Below are 7,057 nucleotides of genomic sequence, written 5' to 3' on the forward strand. Positions count from 1 at the left end.
CAAGCCAAAAGCAGCTGCTTACTGACTAAGCCACCCAGGCGCCCCTCTCCTGACTTTGATGTGTGCCTTTCCCATGCATCCTTCTGTTCTTTATCTCTGTGTGTATCCATACAGAATTTACAGTATTGTTTCAAGTATTTTTAAGTTTTACCCAACTATTATCACACCCTACTACTAATGGTTTGTTGTTGTTCTACTTTTCTTCTTTTCAGTGGCATTTCCCCCATCTCTGGTGTGGCTGAACATCTTTCCATGTGTGTATTGGCATTTGGATTTCCTCTTGTGGACTGTCTGCTCATGAGCCAATTTTTTTCTACTAAGTTGTCTTTATCTTCAAATTACATTTAGAAGTTATTTTATTCCACTTGAAAACATTTGCAAACTACTAAAGAATACACAGGATATGCAGAGAAAATATAACAGATAATAATAAAATAAACCTGTTGTCAGCCCAACTACTAAAACACAGCTAGCGCTGCTAAAGCTCTGAGTACTTCCTTGTTCCTCCTCCCCAGGGACAATCACGGGGCTCAGTTTCAAAGAAAAATGATTTTGCTTTTTTCCTATAGGTTTAGGACATATTTTTATGTTTTAGTTTTATAGTTTAGTTTTCCTTGCTCTTGGAAACTTTAAGGACACGGTGTCATGTTGCATGTATTCTTTTGCAACTTGCTCTTTTCTGTCACAATTTTGTTGGTAAGTCTTTCTTCTTGGTGTTTATAGCTGTAGCTTCGTTCATCTCTACTGGTGATTAGTCTTCATTCCATATCACAACTGCTGGATGCATTCTCCTGTTGAGGAGCATTTGGGTTGTTCCTCATGCTGCTCTGAATGTCCTTGTCTTGTCCCCAGGAACACATGGGCAAGAGTTTCTCTGGAACATTCTATACCCAGGAGTGAGGGGGCTGGGTCACAGATATGTGCGTCTTCGACTTCACCAGATAATGCCAGATGGTTTCCAAAGATCAGTGTTTCCCATTTAATCTCCCAGCAGCAAAGCCTAAGTGTTCTGGTGTTCACTCTTGCCAACACTTGGCTTCATCAGATTTTTTCATCTTTGCCAATCTACTGGGTGTGAAAGGATGTCTCACTGGTGTGATGTCTACTGGGTGTGAAATGATGATTTGCATTTCCCTAACAGTTCTTTATGTAAACCCTGGGTACTAATCTTTTATCGGTTTACATGTATTGCAAACATAGTCTTCTAGTCTGCATCTTTCCATTTTTTATCAACTTCACTGTGGTACAGTTATATAAAACACACATAACCAAGCCTACAATTTGATATTTGAGAAATGTATACAGTTATGTAATTACTACTATTTTGGTTTAAAAAGTGTCCCTTGTCCTAAAAGTTCCTTTGTGCCCCCGGTTAATCTCCTTGCTCCCCCCAGTCCCAGGCAAGCATGGACCTGCTCTCGGTCACTATACTGTTGCCTTTTCCTCAAAATCATATCAACAGTCTCATTCAGTATGTCTGGCTTCTTTTCTTTAGCATAATGCTTTGAGATTTATCCATGTTATTCCATCTATCAATAGTTTAGTCATTTTTTAAAAAATTTATTTGACAGAGAAGGAGAGACAGGGAGAAGGGGAACACAAGCGGGGGTGGGGTGGGAGAGGGAGAAGCAGGCTCCCTGCTGGGAGCCCAATGAGGGGCTCGATCCCAGGACCCTGGGATCAGGACCTGAGCCAAAGGCAGACGCTTAATGACTGAGCCACCCAGGCACCCCAGTTTACTCATTTGTAAGTAGTATTTCGTGGTATGGCCATAACGTATCTGCTTATCTATTTCACCAACTGATGGAAATGCAGGCTGTTATAAATAACATTATTATGAGCATTTCAGTACAAGTTGTTGTGAGAACGTGTCTTAATTTCTCTTGGGTAAATACCTAGGAGTACAAGGGCTAAGTCATATGGTACATGTATATTTAACTTCATAAGAAACTGCCAAACTGTTTTTTCCAAACAGCTGAATTCTGTTCCATCTGGCACTTTGACCAACAATGTAGGAGAATGCTGTGTGTGTGTGTGTGTGTGTGTGTATGTGTGTGTGTTAAGCAAGAAGTTTATGGTGTCTTTCATATAGAACTTTAAAATTAGAACAATTTCCGGGGCGCCTGGGTGGCTCAGTTGTTAAGTGTCTGCCTTCGGCTCAGGTCATGATCCCAGGGTCCTGGGATCGAGCTCCACGTCGGGCTTCCTGCTTTGAGGGGAGCCTGCTTCTTCCTCTCCCACTCCCCCTGCTTATGTTCCCTCTCTCACTGTCTCTCTCTGTCAAATAAATAAATAAAGTCTTGTTTAAAATTAGAACAATTTCCAATATAGCAATCTTTTCCTTTATGGCTGGTACTTCTGGGGATTTACAGAATCCTTCTTTACTTGGTCCTTTATGTTGTGATTTTCCTATTTGAAATTTCTCCTGAGAGGATTATTAGGAATTTTTTTCCAGAAAGATCTATTCTGCCATTTCCCCACCGTGGCTCATAGACAAGGTACACTTAACTTACTGTGTCTAATAATACAGCATTTGTTGTCATTACAGAATAATGTGATACGAAATTGAGAGTAAGAGCTCAAAGTCTTCAGTTAAGAAAATTACATTTGGGGCACCTGGGTGGCTCAGTAGGTTAAACCTCTGCCTTTGGCTCAGGTCATGATCTTGGGGTCCTGGGATCGAGCCCCGCATCGGGCTCTCTGCTCGGCAGGGAGCCTGCTTCCCCCTCTCTCTCTCTGCCTGCCTCTCTGCCTACTTGTGATTTCTCTCTGTCAAATAAATAAATAAAATATTAAAAAAAAAAGAAAATTACATTTCATGTAACTGAAATTCTCTGAAGAATTCTTGTTTTTCAATTGAGTTCAGAAAGGAGTTGAATGATGCTTTAAAAACAAAGATCAGTAAACTTTCTTTCTATAATGGACTATAGTAAATATTTTAGGCTGTGCAGACCATAGATCTCTGTCCCAGCTACTCAGCTCTGTTGTTCTCATGCAAGAGCAGTTGCTGACAGTATATAAATGAATGAGTGTGGCTGTGTTCCAATAAAACTTTATTTATAGACACAGAAATTTGAACTTCATGTAATTCTTAAGTGGCACCAAATAATATTACTTTTTGACCTTTCCTGAACATTAAAAGATATAAAAACCAAGTTTTGCCACAGAAGAACAGACAGACAGCCAGATTTGCTCCGTAAGCCATGTGAGCTAACCTTTGATTTAGAATACAATCCTCCTGCCACCAGTGTAAGGAAACTGGGTAATATCATCCTCCCCATTTTGCCCAGCAGAGCATGAGAGACCCAAAGACTTTAGAGTTCACCCAGTTTAGTTTCCCTCTCTTCCCTTTTATAGTTGAGGAGGTTCTGGTGCAGAGAGAAAATCACTGGCCTCAGGGCACGTAGCCAGCGAGTGAAAAGGCCAGGCTGAAGCTCAGGTGTGCCCGCTGAAGTCCTACCTACCTTCCTCAAACAGAAGCAATTTGCAGTTCCAAAAGCTACAACCTAAAACTAGATCCACAGCCACAAAATCCTTCTGCCACTTCTCAACAGAAGTTAAGCTTTTTTCTTTTTTATCCCAAAGGAATTTATTCTAATAAACACCTTAAAATTAAGGACTTACCAAACTCCAGCCCTGGTATTTAATTTGCACCATTTAAACCTATACAGTGCAAGTAACAGTGACAACTGAATTAGAAATTTTGATTAGGGAGATGACATGATGTTATCTGTGGGAAAATTATACAGAGAATTAAAAGCGGTTAAATTCTGAAGTACCACTAAGACACCCAAATTCTGAAGGGCCTATGGAAGTTGTCCAAAGCAAATTTTATTCCAGAATTTCAAAAAGGAATGGCAGTTCAGCTCTAAGTCACAGAGGACTAGCCTCTGCAGAAGGGACTGGCCAGGCTGTGGGAGGGGGATCCAGGCCAGAGATTAGGGCTCTCATTTCAGTGAACATCTGGAACCCAAGCTCCAAGACAGCAGAGTCCTTGTCTCTGGTTCTTAACGGTGTCCCCTCCAGCCCAGAGCCTGGAACATACTGGGGATCAGTAAATGATGGTTGAAGGATCAAAATCAGTCTGCAAAGAAGGATTCCTGGGAACTGACCCCTGACTTTTAAGGGTATGTAATCTAGCTTCTTTGTAAAAAACCTTAAAGGATTCCTCCCCACCAGGAGCCCCATGGGAAGGTGGTCACCTTCATCCCCTGGAGGACTGTCTTCTCATCTGCTCTTTGCCTGTCTCTTAGGTCTGGAGCTATCCATTCGGGATGTAATGAAGGCATTGAAAGTACTGCCCTCTAAACTCTAAAACAATTGGAAATTCAACAGTGGCAACCAGTGTTTATGAATGAGTGGGAAGTGTTCAAAGGGCAGACATTTATAAAAAGTCCTAGAAATAAGAAATTCCCAGAATAATTTATTACCTACACACTTCAATTTTCTTTGGAAGTTCTAATTCTCAGCAAACATTTATCAAGTCATCCCACTATCTTTCAGGTTGTTTCCCCCGTTTCAGAGAGAGCGATTCGGCCAAAGTTAAATGACTTGTTACCAAGGTCACATGGAGAATATAAATCTTAAGTTATTCATGATTTTGGCTCTCTCTCCTGCCATTTGTTAGACTAGAATGGAGGGAAGTTGGATGGGGATTTCCACCGGCTTCCAAGGTGACCGTGGATTTGCTGCTCTCTGCTACCCCCTGTTGATAGGATAAGGGAAGAGCGGATCTCAAGACCAGTATTTCTCAGGTCCTAGACCAGCAGTATCCACATCACCTGGGAACTGGTGAAAAATCCAGGCTATAGGTCCCCATCCCGGAACCCTGGATTAGAGGCTCTAGGAGTGGGGTTCAGCGGACCTGTAACAACCTACAAGTGATTCTGCTGAAACTTGATATTATATTTTTGTTTTAGGAACTAACATCCTGGCCTCCCCATCATCACAAAAATGACTAAGCCCCTTCACCTTGCTCCTGTCCTTGGGCCTCACACAGAGAATATACCACTATTGCCATATACAAAGTGTGGTCAAGTCCATTCATTCTTTCAGGTGGACTGGTAGCAGCCTGGTGAAGTACTCCAGGGAAAGACTGCATACCCACTTTACAGATGAGGAGACTAGGGCTCAGGAAAGGCCAGGAAACTTGCCTGGGGGCTACTTAGCTTCAAATGGGAGGACAGGGGCACCTGGGTGGCTCAGTCATTGGGCGGCTGCCTTCAGCTCAGGTCATGATCCCGAAGTCCTGGGATCAAGCCCTGCATCGGGTTCCCTGCTAGGTGGGAAGCCTGTTTCTCCCTCTCCCACTCCCCCTGCTTGTGTTCCCTCTCTTGCTGTGTCTCTCTCTGTCAAATAAATAAATAAAACCTTTTAAAAAAAATGACAGGGCAGGAGTCAAATCCACATCTTCTTTCTTTATATCCATGTCCTGGACCTTTTCATTTAGTCCACAACAGGGTTTCTGACATTTGGGGTCACACAACATGGGGTGCTTTGTTGTGGGGTGCTGTTCTGTAGGCTGTAGGCCATTTAGTAGCACCCCAGCCTCTGCCTGCAAGACCAGCAGCACTCACACCCTAATGGTGGCAACCAAAAACGTCTCCTAATGTTGCCAATGCACCCAAGGGGCAAGTGACCTGTGCTGAGAACCACTGACCTACAGCCAGCACATAATTAGAAATTTCAATGATTTGTGTTCTGCAAATTTTGCACTCTTTGGAGATGATTTCAGGGGGAAAAAAAAAGCTTATTTTTGGCCTCCAGGACATCTGTGAAGTAAAGGAACGAGGTTAAACGTTGGTGTCTATCCACTGTTTAAGAAAATCTTGACTACTCCTTAAGAAAATTCACAGTTCTCTCATATCATCTAGTATCCAGTGTGTATTCAAATTTCCCTCAGCGGTCATAAGAATAACTTTCACAGCAGTTTTTGTTTTTTTAATGCTAACAGGCAATCTTGCTTATTTATTTATGTTTTAAAGATTTTATTTATGAGAGAGAGAGAGAAAGAGAGGGAAGCATGGAGGGGTGGGAGAGGGACAAGCAGGGGCTCCCAGCCCATCAGGGAGCCCGATGCGGGGTATAACCAGAGCCGAGGGCAGATGCTTAACTGACTGAGCCACCCAGGTACCCTCTTTGGCCTTTTTTAGTTTCGAACACTAGTCAACAAACTGTGGCCCATGGGCCCAATCTGGCCTACTACCTTTGTAAATATGCTTTTGCCGGAACACAGCATGCTCTTTCATTTACATATACAGTTGCTTTCGTGCTACAATAGCAGAGGTGAGTAGTTACAACAGAAACTGTATGGCCCATGAAGCCTAAAATATTGACTCCCGGGGTGCCTGGGTGGCTCAGTGGGTTAAAGCCTTTGCTTTCGCCTCAGGTCACTATCCCAGGGTCCTGGGATTGAGTCCCACATCGGGCTCTCTGCTCAGCAGGGAGCCTGCTTCCCTTCCTCTCTCTCTGCCTACTTGTGATCTCTGTCTGTCAAATAAATAAATAAAATCTAAAAAAAAAAAAAAAAATTGACTCCCTAGCCCATGACAGAAAAAAGCTTGCTGATCTCTGACCCAGAACGCTCCTCTTGCCTTTATTTTTAATACAATACTAACAGTTCAGAGTCCAGAACATTTGCTCACAGAAACTCCTTTATTTTATTTTTTTTAAAGATTTTATTTATTTATTTGACAGACAGAGAGAGGGATCACAAGCAGGCAGAGAGAGAGGGAGGGGGAAGCAGGCTCCCTGCTGAGCAGAGAGCCTGATGCGGGGCTCGATCCCAGGACCCTGAGATCATGACCTGAGCCGAAGGCAGAGGCCCAACCCACTGAGCCACCCAGGCGCCCCGAAACTCCTTTATTTTAGATTGATCTGATTAATATACATTTATTGAAACTGAACATACTGTATTTTAAAATATAAAATCCTTGTGAAATTATCAGTGCTCCACAGGGCAGTGTTAAACAACTCTTTATGTCTCCAAACTATAAACACAATAGAAAGGCAAACAGTAAATTGGAAAAATAATTACAATTCCAAGATCTTATCTCTT

This window comes from Meles meles, chromosome 10 (genome assembly GCF_922984935.1).
Source record: "Meles meles chromosome 10, mMelMel3.1 paternal haplotype, whole genome shotgun sequence".
Lineage (NCBI taxonomy): Eukaryota > Metazoa > Chordata > Mammalia > Carnivora > Mustelidae > Meles > Meles meles.